The sequence below is a fragment of the Rhipicephalus sanguineus genome, chromosome 9 (assembly GCF_013339695.2).
Source record: "Rhipicephalus sanguineus isolate Rsan-2018 chromosome 9, BIME_Rsan_1.4, whole genome shotgun sequence".
Classification (NCBI taxonomy): domain Eukaryota; kingdom Metazoa; phylum Arthropoda; class Arachnida; order Ixodida; family Ixodidae; genus Rhipicephalus; species Rhipicephalus sanguineus.
Genome location: NC_051184.2, coordinates 39589974 through 39617038, shown reverse-complemented (window position 1 = coordinate 39617038; position 27065 = coordinate 39589974). Strand labels below are relative to the sequence as shown.

The 27065-nt window shown below is 47.6% G+C and overlaps 1 protein-coding gene across 1 annotated transcript in view; it reads right to left on the bottom strand.

Moving 5' to 3' along the window:
* LOC119405034 (uncharacterized) overlaps window positions 1-2277 on the bottom strand; it is a 51642-nt gene extending 49365 nt beyond the window's left edge. The window contains exon 1 of the mRNA XM_037671786.2: window positions 2158-2277. The gene's annotated coding sequence lies outside the window, so the exon portion shown is untranslated. The remainder of the gene's footprint in view (window positions 1-2157) is intronic.
* Between the last annotated feature and the right edge of the window lie 24788 nt (window positions 2278-27065).

Genomic DNA, 27065 nt, shown 5'->3' with positions numbered 1-27065 from the left:
TAAAATTAAAAGGCAGTGAAATGTTGAGGCATCAATCTTGTGACTTGCTATATTGCATTTCCTGTTCACAGTCAGCAGTCCTGAAAAATGTTATCTGAAAACAAGACGTAATATTGTAGTAAGAAAAAGGAATTGTATGTATGAGTTTGCACAACACTCCACAATAGGAGATCTACGTAGAAAGAAGGATAGGATCATAACGAAACAAGAAGTGCACAGTGACATCACAAGCAACAGTGCATTTGCCATTATCACGTAAAACACAACTTTCAGGTAGTAGCGTTTGCAACGTTAAACTTAGTGACAAACTTGCAACACAGCCAGGGTATCCCAATGACTCCTATGGCTGTGCTCAAGGGCTATCCAGCTGCTGTTGCCACATTACAATGGGAACAAAATCTCAAACCTTTAGTGATGAACTCAGCTTCACTAACAACTTAAAGAGCCCAAAAGGGTCAAAATTTATTTATAATCAACCTTTATCCTCATTATCAGGTTGTGACTTAGGCATGTAAATACGCAAGATGTACTGGTATATCAGCTCCTTGTAGCATACACATGCTAAACATAATTTTACAAACTTTCTATTGCCGTACACCAAAGGAATCCGGCCTAACCACTTCATATGAAAACACTTTTTTTTTCGAAGATCGCCGGGGCCGTTTGTACCTGATAAAACGAGCTTGCACCACGGATCGTACGATACATAGCTAATTAATTAATCGTGTATGTACTTCATGGCTTTGACATTAGGTAGATACCCAAACTTAACGCATCTAGGCGCTATAGAACGGACGTCGGAGGGCTTGCCTCGAACTCGATGTCGTGCGATAGCTCGCTTCTACTAACGATTTGCATCGTGCCGAAATAACTGAAACTTCTTTCGCGTTGTACCCGCGCTTCGCTTTGATGAGCTTCCTACTTTTCTGAAGCGTGGAGCGGGTGGGAAGCTTTCCAGGGCCTTAATTTGCAGGAAACCGTGACTCGCCACGAGCGAAAGAGGGGAATTTATTGTAACTTATGCAAATTCGCTTGCGGACGGCTCTCTTTGCACTACTCAGTTAGCGCCAAGTGTGCGATGAGGGCGGTGGTGGCGGCTTTTTCGCAGCGCCGCCTGAGCAGAGTAGCCTATAATGACTGATTACACCTACTGCCGCTAGAAGCACTGGAAGTGCCGAAATATATGTATCTGCAGCGCCTTAAACATCTGTATTTAACCAATCGAAGCCAATGTACTTAATACGTTTAAGTGTTCTCCACGCGGATCGACCTTTTTTCACGTTTGCACGCGTGGGCGCACGCTACACTCTGAAAATCACGGCAGAATTTGTTAGGACCCTCATGACCGCGCATCTCAATAGCGATCTCGTGCCTGCGGCAGCGTTGGCCCAATCTGCACTAATAAAAAATTAACTACCGCACTTGATGTGGTAGTTAACTGCATCACGCAAAAGTGCGAAAGCTTGTAATAAGCATAAAAGGAATACACTGTTAACTCGTTAGTGCCAACGAAAACATGAAAGCAGTACACCCACCTCTTACAGGCGCGTGTGTTCGATGTCCGCAGCTCCATCAATATGGCCCCATCAAGCGTCACCAGCGTCTCTTTCATAACGAAGCCGCCGCGAACGATATGGCGCCATGGCGCGTTTTCTCCATCTCGGAGCTACAGAACACGCAACAGACACGAAGAGACAGCCGATATTGAGAACTGAGAGAGATGAGGAGATTCCGACAGCGACGACGATCCGCGGCGCTGGCCGCCGTTGCCTCGTGATGACGCATACGGTGTCCTATTGCGCACGATAGCCGATCGAAATGCACTGCACGGAAGTAGCGACCTTTCACAACGACTCCGGTGACACTTCGCGAGCATGCAGAAAAGTTGACTCCATTGACTCTTACTTTCTAATGTTACCTCTAAAAGGGGTCGAGAGGAAGCGTCTATGATTAATTGGCAATGCACGCTTTCATTTGCCAAGTGCCTGTTCTGTTTTGTTTCTCGCTTTTCTTTAGTTCTTTTTTTTTTGTTTGGGGGGGGTGGTGCATGTGTCATGTGTCGCCTCATTACCATCTGAGGAATATGGAAACGCGTTTGTAGAAATTCACCGCGAAAAGCGAGGGAAATCAGTTGCGAATAGGAGCAGCAGATCTTACCGGTATTTTTAACGCTTCTTGCGGGAGCTTGTGGAAGCATTTTGCGAAGTAGCAGCTGTGTTTCTTCAAGAGCTCCAAGTCAACTTCAAACGTCCTGCCGCCTACACGGACACTTACTGTGCCACCTGCAATGTCACGCACCTCTGTAACACAACCAGTGAGTCATCCCAACAAATAGCCGTCTATGACCACTACAGATACGAAGTTCACGGATGTACTACGCAGAGAATAAGATCAGTCACAAGCTTTATAAAGAATTTTTGAGCGAATGCAAGGTGGTATGATGTCCGACAAAGATCTGAAGAGTCACTGCAGCGAAGTTGCAGGTTAAATGAGATTTCCAAATGATGTGAGAAAAATGTGTCCACTCGCTTGGGCACAGTCGGCTTCACTTGCTTTTCCATGCACATAATGTAAAGATAAAGATAATGTAACTGTACAGTCAAGGATCAATACAGTCAACTGAGAAGAAAACGAAGACGGCTTTCGCCTTCGAGTCGACTTATGCGAATGCATCAGAGACCACGCGACCTTTTCTTCAAGTGAAGGCGAATTAAGAGCAGTATTGGTTTTAAACTACCATAGAATATTGTGAAGAAAACAAATACATACCTAGTGTCTGGCTTCTCCCCTAAAATAGACAGTAATATTGCGGCCATGAGACAGATGCATCAGAGTCGTACAATGCACTCGCAGAGGCTCCAAAAGGCTCGAAACAAACAGGGACGCCTTTTCCTTTTCTTATCATAAAACATCAGCACGTACACACTTCCCCATTTCGGAACACTGCACGCTTAACATCTTGCCAAACTGGGTGTCGCAGGAAAACGCTTATTATGCGAAACGTACTTAATACGTTTCCCCCGATGCACTACGCGTATTACCGACATTATTACGTTATACTGTGCGTTTGGCTAAGTTTGAAGTCCGACTTTCAATGCACATTTCTAGCTTTTGACATGGGACCGGCCGTTGTCTCATTCCATGAACTATGCTAAGATGATGTTACGTACCAGCGAAATATATATCAAGAGAAAAACAGTACACACCACGGCCTCCGAGCAGGGACAACGTGCACGCGTAATGGCGCTCGGAATCTCGGAGGCCACGTCGAACACACCACCAAAGACTACTGAATTTTATTTCGCAAAATTGAAAAGTTATGCGAAAGCTGTACAACGCGTTCCCGGCCTCCAGAATTAAAACGATCTGTCTGTCAGCCTCATCACAATTTGCGGGAAGAAGAGTGCGTATTGTGGTCTAGTAATGCTAATCATAGGCGTGTGCAAGGGGAGGGAGGCAGGGGGTGCCCTCCCCCCCCCCCCCCATCCACTTGTTAATACTTCGTTTTTGCACTGCGTTCCGATCTGAAGGCCTCAGTGGGAGGGGGAAGGGGTTGGGCTGCGGAGTGAAGCTTGTTCATCGACATCGCCCTTCCCCTCTCGTCCCCTAATGCCTATGATGCGCGCACGTATGATGCTAATAAGGCAATTCTTGCACTCAGAGTGGCTGACGCTCCCGCCGAAAATACGTAATAAATTCACTCTTTACGGTTAGGGCTGGAAAACAATACACATGTACCACACGCGACGCGTAGCAAGAGTTGCTACCCCAAGCTGATCTAAGTACAGAGCAGCAAGCTCACCGACATGTTGCTCTTCAACAGCTACTCGACGACTAACTATGGTCACAGCTGAACAGTTCGGTTGCTCGAATGGAACAAGCGCGTGACAGGTCGCGCGACTTGGCTGCTGCTAGGCGAAGTCTCGAGCGCACGGTGGCAGATGATGACAGCGACGCTGTTCTAACCCTTTCAGTACCAAATTAATTTCGTTCGTTGGAAGCAACTAGTTTTTAGAATTTCGGATGCGCATAATCAAGCTAGTCCGGAAAAAAAAAATGTGCTCGCACTTTTCGGTCAAAATTAATTTGCGATTGAAATAATTTATAAATTACTAATAGTATTTTTAATGCTATTTATTAATTTCTTGCTTAAAACTATTGTGATGGTATAGAATAGTGCCAAATCGCCAAAATTCAAGTTTTCGATGGAAGAAGTGCCCTACCTCTGCAGGGTAAAAGAAGAAGCTTAGCGAATTGCGGGAACAGCGCGAGCATTTCTGTAATCTGGTCGTTTACAAGTGACCTCACTTTCTTGTGTCTACCAGGTTGGCAGCATATGTAGAGAAGATGCAAAATATGAGTTTTAGGGGAAGAACAACCCTTTTTTTTTCTACCGGGTGGTTGCTGAGCAAAAAGTCTTCTTAAGAAACGAAATTGTTTTTAAACCTCTCTGTCGCTGAGTGACCTACACAGGCCCGTAGCCAGGGGTGGGGTGGGGGGTGCAGGGGGCCCGCCTCCATCCCCCGAAATTCTGATGGAGGGGGCTGTTTCACAGAAAAAAATGATAAAAATAGGCGTTTTTCAAAGCTTTCACCAAGTGCTTCCCCCCCCCCCCCCCGAAAAAAATTCCTGGCTACGGGACTGGACCTACAATATCGAGTATTGCAATTGCCATCACCGGGCCTGAAAGGTTTAAACCATGGCATTGAACCACAATGAGGGATGGGCCACGATCGGGTGTCTACGTACTGCTACTATTCATTGAATGTTTTTGGCCACTGATTAGTAAAGCTCGAATTTCCAATAGCCGCAAAGGAGGGTACTTAAGCAAATAAAGACAAAGTGCAGTCTGCGCGCACAGATTATGACTTAAAATGAACTTAAGGAGGGCAAAACTGCGATTAGGAGAGGAGGAAGTGGAATGAAGTTTATGAAGTGATTCCCTCGTTGGTATGAGCCGGTTTCCTAATTGTTCTTTTTGCGGAATACGTGAGACAACGCAGCACTATCTCATTTCCTGTAAGAGGTACTCTAGCTTGCGCAAAAATAGCTTAGGTGTCGTTTTCTGTCTGCTTAGATTCGAATTAAATGAACAAAATGTACTGTCTTTCGGGGCTTTTTCTCTTGGCCACAGTGACGGGAAGATTGCTGATGCATTGCAGGAGTTTCTTAAAGGGGCCCTGCAACACCTTTCTTAGTTATATTGGAATAGTCTCATTATTGACGTATGACTCTTCACGAGTCATATGCCGCAAAAATTTTTCGAATCGGTCAAGTCTAAGTGGTGTTACCAAATTATAGAGATCACGTTCCGCAGCTTTCTCCCTCAACTCAACGCCGCCAGCGCGCGGAAAGCTAGGCAGCGAGTCGACGGAGGGAGCGTAGAGGAGCGAGGCTCCGCCCAAGAGCGCCGGCGGAGTTTTTTTCTTCATTTTTTTCTCTCTGACGTCAGCCCGCAACCACGTGGTCTGTGCCGCCACTTCCGGTCGGCTTGCGTCGTTCTCGTCGAGCGGAGTCGATCGCACTGTGCATCGCGCGTGCTTGAAAACTGCGCGTCGGTTTGGTAATGTTGGGCACCTCGAACGCCGTAGTGTTTTCATCGCTCTGCCAACCATGGAAGCAAACCTGCGCGCTCGTTTGGAACGAATGACAGCTGAGATCGGTTTCGGCCCATACTCCGATACACCGCCTCGTAAGACGGCACTGGCAGACGACCCCGAAGCGCCGCCATTACCGGACGCCAGCATTGTTATCGGAGACACGCTGCGCCCGTGCCTCGGTCGGTCGTGAGAACGTGCCGACGATGCAGTTCTCAGCTGACGAGGCAACACTCGAACGGCTGCCACTCTCAACGGCAACCGGCGATGGTCAAAAGCACAGAAATATTCACGTTTTCGGCACTGCGCATGGCGAAGAAAACGGAACCACGCAACTACGAGCAGACGAGCTGTCGGTGAGACCGGAAGTGCTAATATTAATGTTTATTCGGTGTTTTTAACGCGATAACATAATATAAACATACATATTATCTACTTATTGAACTCAAAATTAACAACGAAAGTAATAATGAGGGTGTTATCGTGATTATAACATCAGCCAATGGTGGAACTGCCGACAATCGCGTCATATTTTGCGGACTAATACATCATTTGTCGAGAGAAGAGGGAGCGATTTTCAGCTGACTTTGAGAATTTATTGTAAATTCCAGGCCGTGCGGATCGCTATAATATTTGGCTCGCGTGTTCTCGGGAGCCTCGACTACCGATCGGCAGCGCTTTTTGAGCATGCTCGAAAAGTGTTGCAGGGCCCCTTTAAAGGTTCAAAAAGATTTAGGTTTTAAAATCTACTTCAGGGCCCGGGAGGCGATCGCGGCCAGAGGATTCCTGGAATGAGGGACCCTCCCACCTAGAGCGACCCCAAGCTTAGGAGCTCGGAGACACTGTTTTGGCAAATTAAAAGTTTATTTCATCATCATCCAAATTTTCATTTCTATTTGCTTTTCTTTTTTTTCCAAATTCTCGGTTTTATTGTTTCAATTCTATTCTATTATTATTATTAGAATCTAAATTCTAATTCATTTATACTTCTTCCGTATTAATTAAACAAAGTTTGAACTTCGATTTGAAGTTTGCCTTTAAAAACTAACCGGTTCTTCGCCATTACCCCAGTGTGGGTATGAGCCACAGCTTTATAGGGTCTACTCTACTCTACCCTTTAGGCGTGAATTCTTGTTCGTGTCTACTTCGCGCTGTTTTCAAGTATGGATACGTACCAACTGGCTCGCATTCACTCGATTTTAAGTTTCCTTTGTCTTCATTGATGAGTGGTTTCTTCGTCCCAGGAAACCGTAGCTCCCCGCTGCTCGCTTCGCCCGAATTAACAGCATAAGCATGTTAGTGGCGCCTTCATTCGCCAGCAGGGCCTCGAGCGAGTTGTGTAACTGGTAAGACGTGAGAGAAACAGAAGGAATTTAATATTTTACAAGAGGACTAATTTGAAAAATATTAATTAAAGTGGTATGCGTTTCATTGCTTGAATAAAATCGCAGTGCGCGTCGAACACACAAAACCGAGATCCCGTAAGGGTTCAATGTGCTATCGTTTCGTGAGAGCGGCTTCCGATGAGTAATTTTTAATTATGAACCGCTGCTCAATTGAAGAATTACTGATAGACCGAGTTTCATGGTAGACGTGGGTTACCAAACAAGAAAAATGACGTGTCGGTTGAATGGGCCACTTGCAGACTAGTGCCTGTACTACAAATAGCGCCTCTAAGCAGCGTAGAATGACGTCGCTGCGATTTACACAGAGTGATTTGCATCTAACACAATGCTGCCTAGCTGCTTCGATTGCAAGCTCAATTCTGTTGCCACCGATGAATTGAAAGATATTTCAAAGGTGGCAAATCTCGTTTTGCTATGGTTTGTGAGAATTTGTGTAATCCTGTTACAGGCCTTCATCCTCGTTAATCAATCCTCTACAACCGCTTCCGGTTCCATTTGTACTTCGCACATTGATATATTATTAGGCACGAGTTCAATCCAGACGGTTTTTTTTCTTGAATCCATATACTTGCCTCCGTCTACTTTACGATAACTGTTCCTTGGTATGCACATGACATCTGCGCCAACGAACATTCGACCACAGCAGTTCGTCTTCAAGCATCCACTCCCAGTGCGGAAAAGTAAGGCGCTCCCTTTAAAGTGGTTCCTCTTCGATATTATTCAGCTTCGAAGTCGATCTTCGTTGTCCTCCTATTGTGCTCTATACTCAAATACTTCCACCTGACATCGTCGACTTTGTTTGATCGTAACTTCGACGTTTGCAATTCAACCTTGACTTGAGTATATTGATTGATATTAAAGCCATCGTTTTCTTTACGAAGTACCCACTGAAACAAAACATTACGATCATCGCCTTTGACGTGTTGTGAGAAAAATCGCCTGCGTTAAAGTTTGTTTGGACTATTGCTCATGGATATATAGATGGAGAAAAATTTACTGAGGCCCATTAGGTTGTTGCGATCCGTCGCGTCGGGACCGAATGCCCTAGCCTTCCGGCCGCTTCGCGGGCTCATATCTGGCAGTTTTTAGCCCTTCAGATGCTGGCCATATCCTGCTCTCTAGGATAGTTTGTTAACCGTTATGAACGTGCGGAAGCTATGTAAAACGAGTTTACCAATATTAATTTGTCGTAATCCCTACCCCCCCCCCCCCCCCAGGAAAAAGGCATGCCACTACCTTAAATACTGCATAGCGCATGTTCTACACAGCACAGAGAAAGAGTACTGACACACAAGACTAGCTCTTCTGCTGTGCATCAGTGTACTTTATCTGTCTTGTACAGAATCCACGCTATTCAGTATTTAGGATTATGAACGAACTAGCCCAGGAACGAATTTTCTGAAGCATGATATACGTCTTCTTTGTGTGTGTGTGATTAGGGATTGATGTCGTAACGCCCTTCAACATTCCGCGAGTCGTTCAAGATATATGAAGACTCCGAAGTGTCCAGTGCGTCATTGCAGTGAATCATACGCTTCACTGCATTGCAGTAATGCTTTCGTCACTTTAATGAAGCACATGCTTCAATGCAATGGTCACAAACGATATTCTTTCCGTTCATTGACTCCGATGCAAATAAAGAGTAACTATTGTCCACTTGCTCCTTATAAACACCAGGAAAACGTTAGCAGCATCTACAACAGCTATAATAAAACTATTGCTTAAGACGATGAAGTGAAAGGAGTAAAAAAAAAAGAAAACACCGTAATCTCAGCGCCGTGTCCTGTTTTCGCGATCAAGTATTGTCCCTTCGCCTAATAGCCTAAATAATAACTTTCGTCTAATATGGTAATGAACTAGCCCAATGCGGAGGGGTCATGAAGCACCCCGTGGTCTTGTTGAAAAAACACATCCTGCGGAAAGCTGACACGGCTATGAACTGCTCAGCCAAATATTGCAGTCGTGCGCGCCGCGTAAAGGCTACAAGCGGAACGCGAAGTTGCTGTTTTCTCAGGCGCCCTCTTTTCAAACAGAGGCCGGTTCTCACTCTCGTCGGTGGGCGGGGCGTCTGCCGATTGACGTCGCGATCTGCATCGCCGCGTCGCAAGAGACATAGCATCCTCATTGGCCAATAGCCGACGTAAATCGAGAGCGGCGTTCGGATCAGATGCGCTCCTTGCCACGGGGTGCCGCCACTTGCCGGCGCCGCACTCCCCAGTACACGGTAGCCGCACTCGCGCACGCGAATCACAGCGGGAGAGCGATCGCGCTTCATGACGCGCGCTGACGTAACTTCTTTCCCCTGTGCCATCCCTCCCCGTGTAGCTTCCAGTGCGCTCGTCGGCACGAGAAAAGAGAGAAAGCGCTGAGAGCGTGCGCCCAAACCCCGTAACTCCGTTCATTCTTGACGGATTCGAGAAATTTTTGCGGCAATCGATTCGGGAGGCAGTAAACTCCGATACTGAGGTCATTAGATCATTACTTGGAAAAGTGATTCATGACCCCTTTAATGAACAACAACAAGAGAAAATAAGTACCGTAAAACACGACGATACGATAGGCATAATTTTCCTCCAGCCGAAACTTGCAGCGCACAAAGAAAGACCCAGACGAGGAAGATGAAGACAGAACGATGTCCTTTTCTTTTCAACAAACTGCTTAATGAGCCAAGGAGATACATATACGTTGACCAATTGCGCGCAGGCGCCACCAACAAGCCCATCCTTTCAAGTTAATATTCGACAACTCCGAACAAGGCTCGCAGGTATGGTGACTCCTCGCATCCACGAAGTGTAGGTGAGGTCGTTCACTAGGAGAGAAAAAGGCCACTGCATGTCTAGATGTACCCCTTGCGTGTTTGGACACCGTTGCGCGCACTGTTGAAGCAAAGCGCTGTCACGCGCCGTTTGTCAACGCTCGCGTAGAGAAGGGCCAAAGTTCATTAGCGATATAGAATGGCGAGGCACAAAGAACAACAAAAAACAAACAAACCAAAATGCCATTTCCTCGTTTCGTCCTTCATACCACGCAAAACTAAATGAAACAAGCAACGGCGCGCGCGTGCACGCGTCGACCGCAAAAATATATTTCCCGCCGCTTGTGGACAGAAGAATAAGCAATACGGAGGGTTGCGTGCATTTCGGGTAGTGCCTGGCTGTATTACACCATTACGATTGTTATATACGCGTGATTCACACCGCCGAGCAAACATTCGTTGTTGCTTCGTTGTCATCGTTATACTACAAGCAGTGCGACTAAACACTCCACCGCTCGGGTCGCCACCTCGCGTCGAGTTGTGTACTAACACACAAAGAGGCGCGCGCGCGCGCGCGCGCGCGAAGGTGTTTACACTATACTTCGGAAGCAACCGCGTAGAGAAAGAGAGAAAAAAAGAAACAATGGTTTATGAGCACGACTACGCCATTTGCAAAATGTAGTGGAGATTTGCGAAACCGAGGATCCTTCCCCGAAGCTGTCTAAGAGAGTACGCGAACGCTTCTTTCTTTTTCTGCGCGTGTGTTCGTTTCACCGAGGCCTCGGGTCATGTGAGGTGACGATAGTGAGAGTACATCACGAATATATATATACCTCACTCGCCGCCGTCTGTTAACCTTTCACCCACGACGGCGGGGTATCGCTGCCGCTTCGCAGCGAATGAACCCTGGGCACGCGATGTCTATAGCAACCGGTCATCAGAAAACAACTCGTTCTACAAAAGAGCGCACGCTGCGGCGGACGAGTGAATGATCCGTGTCTAAACAAGGTAACGGAAACGCTTTCCCGATTGTGCCCGTGCGATGGTGATGACGCCATTATATTTGTTATCATCGCGTCTGAAACGTGGTGGCGACTAGTCCATAGCCTTTTCGGTGCAATCGTGTGTTTCTTCATATATTACAGTCCACCACCATGACTCTTTCGCTCTCTTTCTTTTTTTCTTCATACGATCTTCTGCTGTAATAATGTGCGTATATCGATGGCTGTCCTATCGATCTCCTTACATTCCGAGTTTTTCGAAATATTTTTTCACGAATATTATAGGGCAGCGTCTCATGCATCGCGCGGCTGAGTCCTTTGGCCAGAGTTACTGTACATGCTTCCGTTAGGTAGCATATACAGTAACTCTACTTTGGCCCTATAGCGGCATCTTCGGCTTGCCTGATGACTTGTAGTTGGTCCTCGATGTTTGAGCTAAGTAGCGCGGTATCCCACTGCTTCGCATTCATAGATGTGTTCTTTGGCCCCTTCACGATGTTAGACAAGCCCGGATAATGTGTTCGAGATCCGCCCGATGGCTACATTGTGTACATCTGTCTCAGTAGAGGTCTGGGTAACAATGACTATTAGCGATTTGGAAGGTGCTTGTTCGTAATTGCGTGATTCACACCACCGAGCAAACATCCGTTGTTGCTTCGTTGTCATCGTTATTGGCCTCGAGGCCCACCACTGGAAACGCCGGCGCCACCGTCGGCGTGACGTACTTGGCAGGATCACGTGGTCTCCGCGGCCGCGTCGGCTGCTTGTGGCGCACTGCCGCGTGCTTTGAAAACGAGTTTCAAGTCCCACATGCGCTGCGGTCTGTTCAAATTCGGAAGTTTTCTCTCATTTTCTACTCAATTGAAACCATTTTAATAGAGTGGCTGCCTCCGAAGGCGACGAACATGGGGCTCTACCGCTCGGTGCCGCAGCGCCGCGCTTACGCAAAGGAGCCCAGTGTCAGCCTGCACTGGTAACCGCGGGACAAGAAACAGCGTGAAGCATGGGTTGTAAAGCTAAGAACCGGCAAGTAGCCATCCGCTACGAGTCTTGTGTGCAACAAGCACTTCCGCGACGAAGACTTTTGTTACTGCGTCGGGCCTGCGATGTTCGGTGAGTAGCAGACAGCGCGCACTGAGACGATGGCTCGCGCGCGCTTCCCGCCGGCAAATGATGCTTTTCTGCCACAGGATGGTAAAAGCGCTACATTTTACCACGTGCGATGCCATCTCAGAACCCTCTAATGCGACCTCTTGATCGTCGGCCCGGTGCTCAGCGTCCACAAAATCGGCTGCAGATGCACAAGTCATTGTTTAGATACGTTGAATTAAAAAACGCACAGGGTCTCTTATGCATTCGTTAAAGATGACTAGAAGGCGAAAGCCATCTTCTTCTTGTCAGTCGATGTACTGATTCTCCCGCGTTACTGTATTTTCTTTCTTTTCCTAGGCGTCGCATGCTACTACATGCTCGGTCTCGTAGACTGGTTCTCCTTCCACCAGCAATCTCGAAGTGGTGAAGCTTTGGTCTATGAATTTGTTGATCACAGAGAGCGGCAAGTTCACTGGATTGCAAACGGAACGATAATAAGGAGCATTAAAAAAAGGCGTCGCATTTGCTCACGTTTTGTGTGAGCACCAAACGAAACGAATGCGCTGAATAAAGAAACAGAAGCAGCGGCATTTGCCCGCTGAGAAGACCGATCAATACGCAGTGCGAGACAACTTGTCAAATGACATTGAAACGTACCCGAATTTAGACGGAAAAAGAAAAAAAAAAAACACTGAATCGTCGGGACGGCAGATCACAAAGTTGTCATGCGCACCGAAGCCGCAGTTGTAAGGAAATTGTTTTTGAACTGCTCTGATAGCGTCCGCGCAACAGTAGTTGTTGGTTTACTCACAAATTCTCATGTTTTGCGGGCTAAAGTTCACAGCGCGGTGCCAAAACGCGCTCGTAGCAAAAGCGAAACCATCAGTACGAACATACATGCAGACACTCATGCATGTAGGGGCACCGTCAGTCGTCGCGAACCCGTGCGATCGCTGGCTTGAGGCTTCTTTCTGTTATGCTCCGTTTGGTTATACAGGCAGTCTACTCCAACGAGATATTTCACATAGTTTGCACTCAGCGAGCGTCTGCCTTTCACGCAAGAAGCCGGTTCAGGGGTCTCCAACGCGGTGACAGCGTGAAGCGGGTGCTTGGTTTTCTGCAAAGAGACAGCGACTGTAGACTATCTTGTGCTTTCAGTTCGTCGAAAATGATTATCTTGACAGTAAAGAACACAGTTCATTTCGAAAGTACTTACAGAAATGCCCTGGAGGGCTTCCGCGAGGTGTTTTTGTAGAGCGCCGACAGCAAAACCTATGGGGAGCGCGCCGGCGGCATCCTGCCTAGCACGCAATCGAGGCGCGTCCGATAGAGGGCGACTCCGTAACTCCTCGAGGCCAATACTACAAGCAGTATAGACCAGAACACAGCGAATTCCATGCGCATCGCCATATTTGCATCGCGCGTCGCGCCATCTATCGCACACGCGAGGAAACAACGTGCGCGGGCTGCCACGCTAGCAGACGCCGCACAGAGCAAACGTGAAACTCCCGAAACTCAGCCCGTCGGAGAGCGTGTTTCGCGTCTTTTCTGGCCTGGACATTTTCGCTGATTTTATTGGAACATCAAGAACATCTTGCTCATGCAAGTCCACAATGTATACAGTACGTGCTGAGTGGGCTGCGGAAGCAACCTCGTCGGATACGTACGCTGTTACATTTGTAAAAAAACGTTCTCGCTGTAGTACGCGTGAATCGTAATCGCAGTGCAGCTCGCGAAAGAGTGAAACGATGTTTTGTTGCCCCATATTACAAGTTGTGCACAAAGTTTTGTGAAAGCTCATCATTTCAGCATTCATCGCGTAATAATTAGAGTACGCTTTACGGGTAGTTTCGCGGAACGTAATTTTTGTTTCACGAGCGCTCTTACAATAATGCGTCTTGCTCACAAAAGCGTGCTATCAGAGAGTATCACCTGCAGTGACGTTCATCGATCCCTTTTGGAAGCTATCTGCGCGATTTTATTCTTGTAACGATGGTGTTTTACAAGCGAAACTGTGCTACTATTAGTTAAGCCGGTTAGCTACGTCTGCGACGTAAAGGACACTGGCGCGAGTACTCTTTACTTACGTGCCAATATATGTATTATGTGCAGCTGGATGCGTCGTGTCCAAATAAATTTGGGGACATCGAACACTGCAGTGAAAGCACGAAATTCTGGCCAGCTGTTGAGGAGCACCGTGCCATTTATTACCTTTCGAAGACGAAATCTCGAAGGCGTGGATGCCATCAAAAGCACTAAAGCTTAATACTACGTTGAAAGTGGCAAAGCATGCTGATTTCTTGTGCTTGAAAGCACTACCTTGCACTACATTTTCGTCAAAGGAAACGCTCGAAGGTATGAAGTGCACCCCCACACAAAGCTCGCGCCTGCCTTCAACCCAGCTGCGTGTCACGCAAATTAGGTTCGCAAAACGAAACAGGTGGGCACCACACTGCAGAATACACGCATTTAGTGTACTTACTCGAGCATTTTCACTCGGCTCCTAGTTTTTTTGCTTGAATCACAGTTATCCACTCGCGGCGAAGCTGAAAATACCGCACCGGCACTATTTCCGTGGCGCGTCGTATAATCGTCGCAGACAACGCTATTATCCTCTTGTTGCGCTGCTTGTTTTGGCATCCAAAGACGACGCAGTAGTGCCCAGACGAGCTCTTATACGCTGAAGCGGCGTGAACGGGTACTTTTTTGCACTTTAAAGCTTCAGAACTGCAGCTTGCCCTGTTTACTTAGTGCAGCCGGCGCGCGCCTCGGCAGCCCGGTCAGCCCGGCGTCTGGGTGCGAGAGTATCCGCTCGGCTCGCCAGCAGCCTGGGTGCGAGACAGGCGTGCTCTGGTGTATAGGTGCCATGCTGTCGCCTGCTGTTTATGCAATGAGGAGAGTGTGTGTGTGTGTGTGTGTGTGTGTGTGTGTGTGTGTGTGTGTGTGTGTGTGTGCGCGCGCGCGCGCGGGGGGGGGGGGGGGTCTAAAGCTGGCTCCCTATTCTGTAGTGTTTGGTGATTTCATTGCATTTGACCGTGCGGTCAGAAAATTCGGCAGATCCCACGAGTTGTGCGAATCATGCGAAGCAGTCAGCGAGTACTTCTATGCTGTATTTTATGGCTTTGAGCCGAGCGTTACGAGGTGGATCGACGTGTTTTTGTAAGTGTAGTAGCTGTGTGCACATCGTGGGCTTACCAGGCACGTCGACAACACTGGCGTTTAAAAGGTAACTTATTGTGCGACGTAACGCCAGCCCTCACGTTAGAGTACATACGTCAGTATTATCGAAACTAAGTGCACTTTATGATGTAATCATGCGAATATCATACGTAACTGTCATTAATATATTCCTCCGGGGTCGAGCAATGCCTCAATATAGCTTGCTGAATCATAGTAATACAAACGTAATGTTTATTAGACTACTATAAAAGCGGAGCCAACACTGGAGCCACAGACGTTAATGTGATGTGACGCTTGTATCGTAGGAGTACATATGTAGGGTTTATTGCTTTCTTGTAAAATTAGCTAGCCAGCACCACAACCACAATTGATGTTGCACAAACATTACGCCCGCATAGGCTGTTTTTCCAGACCAGTTTCCCATTTCTCTTCTCGCCGTGCCAGACATAAACTGTCAATCACCTGTGGCGCATACCCGTACACTGCGGCCCGTGGTAAACGGGTATGTGCCACACGTGTCTGGAGGAAAGGGTTTGACGACGTACACGACAGAATTTCAGGATTTTCACTTTATTCATGTCATGACCCGAAAGTCGTATTCGTCAAATCCTCTAACCCTCCCATGCCAATTTTGGTCTACACCAAGTTAAGGAGGCGATCATGAGAGCACCCAGACGTAGGCGGCTAGATACATAGACAGAAACGCTCACAGTGCCAAAGGTTCGCTAAGGAATGCTTCGCATTTAAAAATGGCCGCACCATTCCTGTCCCTGCTCGGCTCGCTAACTCTCGAGCTAGGGTGCGTGCGGTTTCTTTGTATGGGAGGGCGTGCATATTACATAATCTTCGCGCTCTCCTCGAAAGTTAGTTACGATCCTTATCGCCTTTTTCGAGACCCTTCTGTTACCGAAGTCGCTGATTACGACGCCGGCCGTTGTGGACGCAAGCGCCAGCGCTATAGCCGTTTCCTCAGCGATTTCTGAATTTCCTGTTTCAATGGTGCCGCTCCGCTGACACGCAGGTGGCCCGCTTGATTTGAAGCGACCGCATCTACATATACCACGTGCGCGTTGTTTTGAAACTTCCTGTGTAGTGCTTCCGCTCTTGCATTCCTTCGCTCCCGGTGATGTTTCTGGTTAAAGGGGGTGTTATGACGTGCTCTCTGGTTTCTTTTGGGATATCGTATTCATCCCTGCTTTGGCCAGCGTATGTTATTCGAAGTTTGTTCAGGATGTGTCTTCCCGTGTTGCTTTGCGCGAGTTGTTCATATTTTACTATCATATGAGCCTTGATAAGTTCGTCTAGCGTGTTATGCATTACCGAAAAAAAAGTAACGAAATACGTTACGCTAAAGAAAAAGGAACGCGTTACCACCCTGCGTTACCCATAAAAAGAGTAACGGAAGTTACTTCTGCCGTTACCCCTTAGTCAGAAATCTTAATGAGTATGTCCTCGCCTCAAGGACCTACAATAGCAACTTTATAAAACTCATATTTATATGTCACATTAAAGTTGTCGCCCAAACAGTAATTTTACCCGAAATACTGACTAAACGAGAGCAATTTGCACAAATCTGCCGTATCTTCGCAGAACTATAGTGGGTTAAACTTGCTCGCATAGTTACATGTGATGGCTTCTAACTCTGGGGCACGTGGGGATGCAATTTTTCGGAATGGGTCAATAAACAGAAAGTGATCGATTTCATCATCAATGAAAACATAACTGAACAAACTTGCAGTAATTATGACGGCGTGCTTCTACCACTAAAATGAATGCCCAAATTTTGTAGCAGTAAAGTCAAGTTTATTAAATAGTTCAGTTGAGTTACATGGTTAGCGTTTTACAGCAGGGGGTCCCAAAGTTTCAGAGAAACTGACAGGGGGACCTCCTATGGCTACATGGATGGGTATGCTTCAATGGCATAAATCAGGGGAAAATTATTTGCGCATATAAAGAAGTCTTTTTTTTTTCAATTTGACCTGTGTAATTGCCGCAAATATTGCGACTGCGTATGTGAAAGTGTTCAAGATCAGCCTCGCTGTCGCAGTTGCAGATAGCAAGAAGTAAAACTAATCTTGAATACGAAGTTTATAAACAAGTGCTAGAGTAGTGCAGGAACAGTTTCCTAATGTAAGAACAAACTGCTGAATATAAGCAACAGCTGCGTTTCAAAGCTTTGATCGGTCAGCTTGACTCGCTGATTAGCGAATACGTCCACCTACGCTAAATAGGATATGGTGCTCTTGTATTCACTTTAAAGAAGAGCTGGTGAACGCGCGGAAAGTTTTCTTCGAGCCCGCTCATGGCGATGGTATGCGGCATCAAAGGTACCGAGACGGTCGCTCATCTTCAGTTGGCGATTACGTTCAGAAGACATTTCTGAAGAAGTCATCCCCCTTTGCGCTGAAGGTCACATTGAGTCTTGATGTCCACAAGCCCAGCAGACCTCGATAGCTCGCTTTTGGCGGTTAGGAGGACCGCATTACACTTCTCTTTATCGACAATCAACGGCAACTTGAACATCGATAACAAGGTAGCCGAAACTACAGCTGATCCATTTAATAAATTTCGGCAATTCCCTCCCCATTGCAATTTCCCCCGCGCGAGGTCGCTTTGTCAACGCTTGGCGGGCCGACAGCAGTCCGCCGCAGCGACCAAATAAGGACAGGGCGAGCTCTAAGAAAGGCGCTCCTGCAAGACGAAGGAATTTTGTGTAAGACTGCGAGGACAATTGGAATGAAAAGTAACGGGTACATTGAGGCATTGAGCATCGTGACATCTCACGTTACTGAAAAATGGTAACCAAAGTACGTTACCCGTTACAGTTCCTGAATGGTAACGAGTACGTGAATAAGTTACTGAAAAAAGTAACCGGTAACGCCGTTACTTGTAACACGTTACCGCGAACACTGTGCATTTCTAACGCTTCGAACTTTTCGTTAGACGTGGCGATCGACATGCGGAGGGCTTCCTTATATGCCTTTTTGAGGATGCATTTTATCTTTTGCTATTACGCCACTTGCAACTCGAGGTATGGGGTCACATACACTATTCGGTCTGAAAATTAATATGCATAAAACTAAAGTAATGTGGAACAATCTTGGCAGAGAACAGCGCTTTGCGATAGGTGGCGAGACACTGGAAGTTGTAAAGGAGTACGTCTACTTAGGACAGGTAGTGACCGCGGAGCCGAACCATAAGAGTCAAATAACTAGAAGAATAAGGATGGGATGGGGCTCATTCGGCAAGAATTATCAAATCATGAATGGTAGTCTACCACTATCTCTCAAGAGGAAGGTATATAACAGCTGCATCTTACCGGTACTCACCTACGGAGCAGAAACCTGGAGACTTACAAAGAGGGTTCAACTTAAATTGAGGACGACGCAGCGAGCAATGGAAAGTGATAGGTGTAACCTTAAGAGACAGGAAGAGAGCAGAGTGGGTCAGGGAACAAACGGGGGTTAAGGATGTCATAGTTCAAACCAAGAAGATGAAATGGAGATGGGCCGTGCACGTAGCACGTCGGCAGGATAACTGACTGGATTCCAAGAGATGGCAAACGCGTGAGGGGGAGACAGAAAATTAGGTGGGTAGATAAGATTAAGAAGTTTGTAGGTATAAAGTGGGAGCAGAAAGCACAGGACCGGGTTGATTGGCGGAACATGGGAGAGGCCTTTGCCCTGCAGTGGGCGTAGACAGGATGATGATGACACTATTCGGCTGACGAAAGCTTCGATGAGCTGCGTTAAGTTGTTCGCGATTCTTCGAATCAGTCCAATGATTTGCTGGGCGTTGTTATCCAGTATCTTTATTACTTCCCCGTTACGTCCGGTCTAGGATAGTCGGAGTCCCAGTATGTTGTTTCGTAACTGAGGAATTAGGTAACTTCCTGCTAAGATTGTAATGTTGGGTCGTTCTTGAATGCGACTGCGTCCTCCGCTTGTAGGTCTGTACAGTTTTAACTCCGATTTTTGGGGAGAGCATTTCTGGCTGTTGTTCTCCCCGTATCACTCTACCGTGTTTACTGCTTGCTGTAAAATCTCTTCGGTGTGACCGTCGCTGCTAGGGTGACGTCATCCGCACACAGACGGTGCGGTCCAGCATCGCCACACTGAATGGGAAGGGGGAAAGCACCGAACCGTGACGTGGTACCTTGTTGCGTAGTTCCATTCAGGGGCGTAGCCAGAAATTTTTTTCGGGGGGGGGCACCTCCTTGATGTGAAGTGGGGGTCGGGCAGGCAGATATGATCGAGATTTTGAGCTCTGTGGGGGGGGGGGGGGGTCATGGGCCCGGTGCCCCCCCCCCAAGCGAGTTTCAAACCCTTGATTATATTATGCGCCCCCCCCCCCCTTGGTTACGCCACCCATGATTACGGCTTTACGGATAGTGAGGAGATCTTTCACTTAAACGTACTCTTCGGCCTACGTGTGGCCTCATGGGTGACGTTATCAAGCGCCTTCTGCAGGTCAAGGCCCAGAATGGCTGTCATATCCAGGGTGTGTTTTTCAGCGTCTATGACTTGATTCTTTAGCTGCAACATGGCGTCCTCCGCCTAGAGTCTTGGTCTAAAGCCGATCATGTATCTGATGAGACGCGTTAAAACTACCGTTCCCATTAGCTTTCCGACGTCAATGAGATAGACCTGAGATTTCATGTGCGCGAGAGGAAATGATTATATTATATAGAATATTTCCAGGTGCTGTTTAACCTAGAAACGATACAGTCAACTACACGCAGAGAAACCGCTTAGCAACAATGAAACGGGGGAAGGCATTTGCTGTCACAATTTCTGCGCGACGTTGAAGAAATAAACTGGTATGCATTGGAACTGCATTTGCCAAAACACAGCGTCTCTGTCAACGCTCAATAAGCGCACTCAGCACAACTTGTGTGTTTCAAACTAACGTACTAACGCAATTCCACTCACCATTCCAACCAAAGCGTTATCTGCAGCCTATAAGTCAACACACCACGGCAAACGACTTATCCGTCTAACCGAGCACCGGAGGCCCTATATATCTACTTCTCCGCCCTCATACTCGTGTTGGCAGTACTCTGTATAAATTTTGGTTGTTGAGTATTATGCTTTGGTGTATGTGCTTTACTGATGAAACGAGGCGCTCGTTTCACCTGTTCGTAAAAGTTTTTGAATTGTTAGAGTGACGTAAAAATCACATGATCTCCCGCTAGGGAATCATAAGGCGATGCGAAGCAGCGTTTCAGAGGAGGAGTGGAGAGGGTTCGCACATGCGCAGTAAGGGGTAATCACGCCGCACACCACCGGTTTGAACTCCGCCATCAGATGCTGCGCATCTGAAAAAAATAGCCCAGCTTACATTAAAGGGCCCCTCACCAGACCACACGGCAAATTTTAGTTAGACGCTGGAAGTTGTTACGTGCCGAATGAAGAGCAGTATGCCGCAAGAATTTTTCAAATCGGTTCGTTACGAGCTGAGAAAAACAATAATTTGTAGCGACGCGAAACCATGATGCGAGGAAGCGAGTTTCAAACCCTTGCCACTCGCCCCGTGCAGCCTTCGGAAGCCAAATCCCTTCACTGCCCTCTTCACTTGACACATGAACACGTCATGCGCGTGCGTATGACGTGCCCGAGCACGCGAGCGGCGTTGCACGGCCGCTACTTTCTTTTTTTTTTATGCAGCGGCCGTGGGCGTTGTGTCGGCGTTCTCAGTGGGACGGGCACGAGAGTGGCTGTATCATGAGCCAGTGCCGCATTAACGTTTACTTCGACGCGGTAGAGTAAGTGATCATAATGAGTGCTCGAACGCGTCAGAACATTACTTTCGTTTCCAGGGCTGGCGTCTGCTCGATGCGCTAACCGCGGGGGCACATTAGCCCCGCATCTCGCTGCAAATCATGGGAAGAAAATGAAAAAGACGCACACATTCTCTTTGTGTGTCTCATTATAAAACTACACATGTCGTGTCAAATAAATTATCGCAGTGTCACGTGCTCCTGTTGGCGACGTCAGAGCACAGTCGTCTACGTAGGGCTATTCCCTCATTCTCTGGGCGCGCGCGCGCCCGCGAGATGAAGGGCAAGGAGAGTTCAGCTTGAAATTTGACCCATTTCCGTGGTGCGTAGCGTTGCAAATTTTGGCAGACGTGATCGTGAACGCCCAGTGTATGCATTGCGCTCGTGGGTTTTTGTTTTAGATGCAGCACACCACCACCAGATTTCAATCCGGTGGTGGTGTGCGGCGTGACCACTCTTACTGCGCAACGCCGCGATGAGCGCATGCGCGTCCCCTCCCCCCCTCGCCCTGTGCGAATTAACGGCCAGGCTAGAGGGAAGACACGACGCGCGTAGCGTTCCTGTTCGCTTTGAATGGATGGATGCAGCATACGGCGCGGGACTTCGCCCCAGCTGAAGAACCCGGCGAGCCAGCTCCTAAAAAAATTACACCATCTCCCCGCTGTTTCGCATCCACACATGATTCCCTTTAGCGGGAGGTGGTGTAATTTTTTGTTCGTCTCTATTTTTCTTAATTTAAATTCCGGACGACGCAGCGAGCCGTGGTAAAAGACAGTGATGGGTTAAATGACAACAGGATAGCATAATGAGTTGGGGAAGAACGTGTGGGAACCGAGCTCCACAGAATATTCACCTCGGTGTGCTTGTTTGCTGATCCTTCACATCCAGTCGCTTTATACTTGGCTGGTAATTACATCCATGGCTCCCTCTTTTCAATCACCGTGGCTTTAGAGACAGGCGGATTTGTATCCACGTCCATGAGTTTATTTCTACACAAAAAAATTGGGTTTGGGCTTTTCTCAGTTCAAAAGAGGGCCAACGTTTACTGCAGTAATTGAGGTGTTCGTTGAGGTTCTCGCAATGACCGCTCTTCCGTTACGTGTACTTGTTTACCCGACTTCCTATACTGGCGTAAACAGGGTGGTGAACATACATAAATGATGGGTGTACCCCACCCAGGGGACTTGCTAAGTTCAGGTGGGTATATTTATTTATCAAATACTGCGGGCACGTAGTCCAAGAAGGGAGGGCAATAAAATGGTACAACACTGAACACGTTTGGAAAAAAAGTGGGAAAGAACATTGGAAACAAAACAATATTACAGAAATAGAGTTAATATGTCCGGCAAAACGCTATAAAACAAATCAATAATAATGAGGATTATGATGTTGATTCGATTATAGAATTCTTATAGAAAGCATTCTTATATATAGAAAGCGATTATAGAAAGCATTCTTAAATATGTTCGTTCTCGCGAAGTAAGGTGTTAATGCAGTGGTACTTGCAGTCTCATTGAATGCGTCGTGTTGCCCGCCAGTAAACTGTCGCAGATTAGTTTCGAAGTCCGCCCAGCTCCTTACCTATTCGAGTAAATTACTTATGGGCGAAGGAAATGCTTGCAACAGAGAGAGTACCGTATAGGACTCAGCAAAGGTCCATAAACCAGTCGCAGCGCCCGTGTCGTCCAGCTGAAGGTTATAGAGATGCGCTACCGGTCTCAGAAAGCGAGAAAAGAAAAGGCAGGGTCACTTGAACACTCGCTTTTCGTTACGAATTGTGCCATTTCTCCATAGAAAGTCAGGGGCAGCTTGCACGATGGACACTGCCAACGTGTAAATTCACCCATGGTTCTAAAGCAAGAACAAACAGAAAGCTTTCGATCCATGGGTGAATTGTACGCGGTTGGTGGAAGTCTTTCGTGCAAGCAGCCCCTACAGTAACACCGTTAACGGGAAGCAAGAAAAAGAAAAAAGCAGCGACAGGCACCTGCCACTAGATGCCCGGGGGGCCAGCGAGATTCGACGGTGTGCCGAAAAAGGGCACGGCGTCGTCAAATCATGTCCCCCACACTACAGCGGCCCAGTGCTGCCTCAGCCCGCATCCTTCGTTAGGGATCGAACCTCGGCCCGCAGAGTGTGAGCTCGACACCCTGCACACTAGGCCACCGTAGTGGCACGGCTATCTCTGTTCGCGGCAGCTACACATAGGCACGATATCGTAGCGGCCGACTCTTATCGCGTGATGGCCCACTGCGTGGATAAAGCCTGCCCGTGGGAGCCGCAATGCGCGGCCTGGATGCGCATAAATCCGCGCACTTCTCTAGCATCACTGTTAGTGAATGAAGAGGCGGGGAAGTTTCAGATCAGACGCACATGGAGGGGAATGCTGCAAACGTACATGTTGTGAGGTAGAAGTGATTTTGCACGTGCCCACACAGGCCCCCGCCGTCCATAAAAGGTGGGATATAGCCAGACGTGTACACGTTAGAGAAAATAAGTAATCGACTACAGTGGTCAATTACAGAAATGTAATCAGTACTTGTGCGTTACTTTCCTGCAAAATGTTCTTCCCGTAACACAAATACGTGTACTCGAACTGCAATGAACTCTGTGGCCTTGCATGGTAGAGGGAAGGCTCGAGGCTTACTGTGGCTTCTTTGGTACAGTGCTACACGGTTTTCAAAATTCTGGCGCACGGGTAAGGCCAAGGAAAGGTGCAAACATATCCGGTCTAACGGGACGAGGGTCCGTACAAAGTGAAGTATTAACGGAAGTAATTGATTACCGGTAATCAATTGCATCTAATATACATGCAACGCGTTACGTACAACTCTCGATATAGCCTTCAGATCGAATGGTTCGGTTCCGAAACGTGAGCCCTAATCCGGTTAAGGTTGACGAGTGGGCCAGCCTTCTTTCTTGACGTGCTCGCCCTAACCCAATGCTACTGCCACGTCCTGCTGTGCAATAACGTGCAGGCACGGAATGCCTTTTCGCTGTATCGTCCCGTCATCGCTGCAAATTTCGTGAGCAGAAATATTTAGGTGCACAATCACGAATTCGTCGAAGGTGTGCGGTTAGCATAAGAAAGAAAGAAAGGGTTGTGAGCACGTGTGCGTAGCAGGCGACACTACTGAGCACACGATCGCTTACCCTGGAACGAAGTGAGAGATGTGTCCAGAACGTGCAGTCTGAATTTCGGGTATGACCCTTCGAAGTTAGCCCGGGGAGAGCATTGTACCTGCATTACGACCGCGTGCGGTTGGCGTTTCTTGCTTTTCATTCTTCATTACGTAAGGTATTTGTGTAGCACATATGGGGCTGTTTCTGTTCAGGAGAACGTGGAAGCGATTTCACCAGAGATTACTCTCATGGGGCCTGCACGACAACAGAAGACCCCGTCTTGCGTGTTTACACCTTACGGGCCAGCCGTCAAAACAGTGTTTGCAGTAGTCAGAAAATAGAAGTCTCCTCGCACTGAATCTGTGCGCATTGCCTCCACAAACGACGTTTCTTCGGTGAGCAGCTGTTGTTGCAGACACCTACAAGAACGATAAATCGCGAAGATGTATCTCCAACAAACTTTATTTCATAAAATGGTTGAGTAGCAGAGACCCTGAAGTATGTGACTTCATGGAATGGCGTAAGAAGGTACACAGGGATACTACTTCAAAAACAAGCTGTCTGCAAGGTCCAGCGTTGATACGGCTTTGCGCACGAGGCCATCCTCCTGCGATTGAAGAAACAAAGCAACGCTATTGAGCGAAATATAGCTTTCATTGTCGATAATGCTGAACAGAAGAAATATTTTAAACCATACAGAAGAACAGCATTCCCTTTCACTTACGAAGTGTCGCGGACAACGAAATCTGTTTCGCCAGCACACCACTGGAGTGATACGCAAAAGAGGCAGTGCACAACCTAAACTCGACACGTCTACAAGGTATCTTTCAGGAACACTACTTCTTTGTCATTCAAATCTAGTGATAGCGTGCTAATGTACTGACCGCCTCAATAGTCTCTGCTTGGTGTCGTTACAAATGTGGCGCAAAACCACAGCTCTTGCAGTGACCTGCCAAATGCACGCCTATGTTGCTGCTGACAGCCAAGCGGTGCTCTTTCGCACGATCGGGGATCTGCAAGAAGCATTCTAACACACCGTTCATTAGTCTCCTATTCTGAAGTCCTGCGCAAACATCGGGCCCATATTACTCCATTAAGGATCAATTACGCATATGATAAGTTTCGAATGTGCACTGTCCAATGGTAAAAGCTGCAGTAGAACGTATACATTGGACAAGCAGGCCGGTGTTTCAACAGTCCTATAATGGAGCACCACTGCAAGCGCTGTGGTTGTGCGCCACACTTCCGCCAAACCAAACTTCTATAAGGACGGAACTGAGGCGTTCCTAATAAAACGGTCACTCAGTGTGTTGGCACCCTAGCAATAGATTTACGTGACAAAGGAGTGTATTATTCGAAGACAGCTTGTAGACGTGAGACGTTTAGGTTGTGCGGTGCCTGTTTTGCATATCACTTCCATTGGTTGTGTAATGGACACGTGTGCTCACGTAATTTTACAGCCCAGGTCGAACAGTTGTAAGTTAGCGCTGGAGTTCGTCAGTTCATGTCTTCACATGGTCCTTTCCCTTCCTGCGCCATACCCATCGTTCCCATAACGGACGCGATAATTACAGGACCGGTGAACATCAGCTCGTTTTGTAGGAATGAAATCTACCCTTACGCCTACAAACTGTAAGGGGTGATCATGAAGCTGACCTTTGTTGTGCTCAGAAAACTGGAACGTGAAGTACTGCCACAGAGACTGAAAGAACCAGCGAGGCGCTGTCTAAGCATCGACAATGTCTCGTGCCTGCTCATTGTTCATGTGGTAGCGCGATACATGGGAAATCAGCAGACTTTCTCATGTTCGAGCCTACTTTCCTAGGTAAATGTTCGCCCACAAGGGGCACAGTGATGTAGCAGGCTTCGGTGAAACCGTCAGTACACGCGTACGGAGGGTTCGCGCAGGTGTGTGTACACCTGCGCCACTCCTTAAGCGCCACGGTATCCACAGGATACCGTGGCGCTTACGGGACTCTTCGTACTGTGCGCATTGGTAGTGATTTCTTGTAGGTTATGATACCATGCCGGTTCGTTCGGTGAGATTGTTGCCCTAGGTGACTAACCTACGGCGAAGTGTTCTGCACACCGGAGGCCTTGCGACGGTGGTGTTGCATTCAGTTTCGCTCACTTCCGTGATCATTGTGAGAGGTCACACGACAGCCCTATCGTTACTGCATTGCATCGAACTGCGGCGCCCAGTGTAGTTTCCCCTGCGGTATTCATTCGAGGCGATGTCTCGAATGCACAAGTGTACACTAGTCTTCCGACCGAACGCGACATGGTCACCTGCGCTTCAGAATTGCAAGTGGCAGTGTTATGGTCTCTTTCGGTAACAATGGCAACGTTTAGAACTACTTTAATGGGCCCTTTCAATTCGTGTTCCTGATCAACAATTTATGTGGCAGTGTATCTTTCGCTATGTTCCGTTGCCTTCGCCGCCTAGTTTCGTGCAGCAGCTGTCCGTTTTATTAGACCGCTTCCTCGGGCTGGCGCATCATATACATAACTTGATCCGTTGCTGCTGTATACGTCAGGAGCCCTTTCACGCAGTACCGTATAGTAGAAATCCATATCGATCGATTACTACGTTCACTGCTTTGCTCACGCACATAAAGTATATGCGTAGGGGAAAGTCGGGAGGCAATTTCACGATTCTATATGTTCGTTGAACGGAGAGCGATGTTTCATCGTTTACAATGAAACTTTTGAGACACACTGGTAAGCTGCCACGTTTCATTCACCCGCCGCTGTGGGTGCAACGACACTTATTTGAGCAATCGAAGCGCCCCTGCTGTATGTAGCCTGCAATGTTTTCACGGCACCGACAATTGAAACAACGAACTGTTTTCTGGACCGATGTGGCCAGGGGCAGCTCTTTAATCTGAAGTGGGGGCCGGGTAGGCACATATTGGAGAATGTCATTTTGCGCTCTGTATGCGATGGTAAAAAAATTACGTTGAAGTTTGAGAGAGGTACCGTCGAGATACTGAAACGTGAAGAAGGCGATGTTCAGTTAACGAAAGCTCCACCCGCCATTACAGCCGGGCAATGGATATGCTAGCCTAATGAGTACGTATCCAACGACCCTAAGAACGGAACTTTCTCTAGCTTGATGGACTAAACAGAAGC